A 2,201-nucleotide genomic window follows, 5' to 3' on the forward strand; every position below is an offset into this window, starting at 1 on the left:
GGCAGCTGGATTAAACAGGCAAGATTATAAGAGACTGTAACAGTGTGTGTGTGTGTGTGTGTGTGTGTATGAGTGTGTGTACGTGTATGTTTGCTGAGATACATACTAAAATATAATAAATCTATATTTACTTTTCCAATCCTCAGAAAATCTTATAATAATAATAATAATAATAATAATAATGCCAGAGAGAATTGTGTTTGTGTGTGTATATGACACACTGGAAGTAAGCAGTCAAACTTGGAGAAAAGTGTCATGTTTGCTCTGCTCTAAAATCTGTGATTTAGTGGTCTCACACCACAAGCATCAGGACACAGATATGACCAATAGTTTACAGTCACCTCAGAATGAGACACAGAGAGAGAGAGAGAGAAAGAGAGAGAGAAGAATGCAGATTGCAGTGTCTTGATAGAATCATGACAGCATATGAGTGGCATCAGACTGCTATGCATCTGGTGTACTTAGATTCAACCCCTAATAATGAATGGCACTACCAACAGTGACGACGAACTTATCACACATGGCCCACGGTACAACAATAAGCCCACTTCCATCGGTACTGTAACAGGAAATATCGTCAGCTGGTCGGGACAACAGATCCACTCACTGTAGCAATGTCGTTCCTTTCAAAGATCAACGAAGACTTCTCTGGTTGGAGACAGAATTGCGCCTCTTACCTATCCAAAGTAACCGTCATTTTGAGACTGCTCCAAACTCTTACGGTTTATTTCAAAAAAGTGTAATAAACTGTTGGAGTGTTCTCGTTGGCGACGAGATCTCGCTCAGGGGTCCGTTCTCAAGTAGTTTCCCCCCACTACTATGCATGAAGAACTGAAAAGTTAACTTTGGTGTTATTCCTCGCGAGGTAGGATAGGTGTCCTAAAGCGAATCATACCGCGTCGCATCATCCAGTAACGTCATTATGAGATCAACACTCAAGGTTACCCGTAATCGGTTAAATGTCGGTAAGAGGCGGTGTGTAACGGGCTACTTTACTGGAAACATACTCTGGGCAATTTCCTTTCAGTGTGATCTCCCTCCCTCTCCCCTCCCCTCACATTAAGGTTTTAGACAGATCAAAAGAACCCACTGTAAGGCAAAACGCTTAAAAAAAAAAAAGGAAAATTAATATGAACAACTGTTTTTTTTTTCAGGTTAGTCACTGGAAATCATTTCTCAAATGTAAAATCCGTTGTCACATGTGGACCACACGCCGCAGTATAGCGGGAATAAAAACACCTGAGATGCGACAATGAGACGCTATCGGTTAGTTGCCGTTAGTAGGCTACCCGGTTCCCGTTAGTGAGTCTTACCTCAGGGAGGGTTCATTATCCGCCCCGGCTGATCAGGCCCATGTCCTCTCTGCTCGTCCTCTCTGCGGCGGTGATGTCCGGGCACAGCGCTCCGCCAACAAAACGGAGAGGGAAAAAAAGAGCTATACCGCTACCACAGCCGGTGTCGCTGGAACGCGCGGCATGCAGGCGTTTCTGTCAAACGGTTCTGGAACAGGGCACGCAAATCCTTTTGAAGCCGCTCGGGTCGAACGATCGCGTTTTAATTTGTTCGTCGGATTGAAGTTACTGAGGCCGTTTCAGGCGTGGAATTCGGAGAGACAGAGGGACGGAGAGAGAGAGAGAGAGAGAGAGAGAGAGAGCAAGGGATAGCTTTGTGGTACACGCCTTCGCATTCACGTTGACACGCGCACTCACGCATACCGTGTGGAGGAGAGGACCGGGAGAGGAGCATGGAGGGATGCAAGCACCGTGCCGAGTCAGCCCTTAACCCTTTCCGCTCCGCACAGGAGTCAAACCGCAGCCGGCACTACGCTAAAGGGACACGATACCCTGTACTCAGTAACAGTTAGGGCGATTGCTATACACGGACCAAGAAATCAGTTGGGATATTTTGGCATCTCTAAAAGAAAATAACGACATTTGCACTATTAATTTAAACATATTATGTATATTTATGGTGTTGTCAATACAATCTGTGTTATTTAACACACACTTTTTTTTAATTAACATTAAATTAATAAAACTTCTATTAATTTGTTTAATGTAATTCACAGACCTAATGAACATATAAATGAATAAGTGTCTCTAATTATGACAAAATTACACTAATGACAGTTGTGTGGTGATTATATTTAGCACATGGGCTGCAATTGTCTATGTTCACAAATCAGGGGCATGGATGTAAAC

The sequence above is a fragment of the Chanos chanos genome, chromosome 7 (genome assembly GCF_902362185.1).
Source record: "Chanos chanos chromosome 7, fChaCha1.1, whole genome shotgun sequence".
Classification (NCBI taxonomy): domain Eukaryota; kingdom Metazoa; phylum Chordata; class Actinopteri; order Gonorynchiformes; family Chanidae; genus Chanos; species Chanos chanos.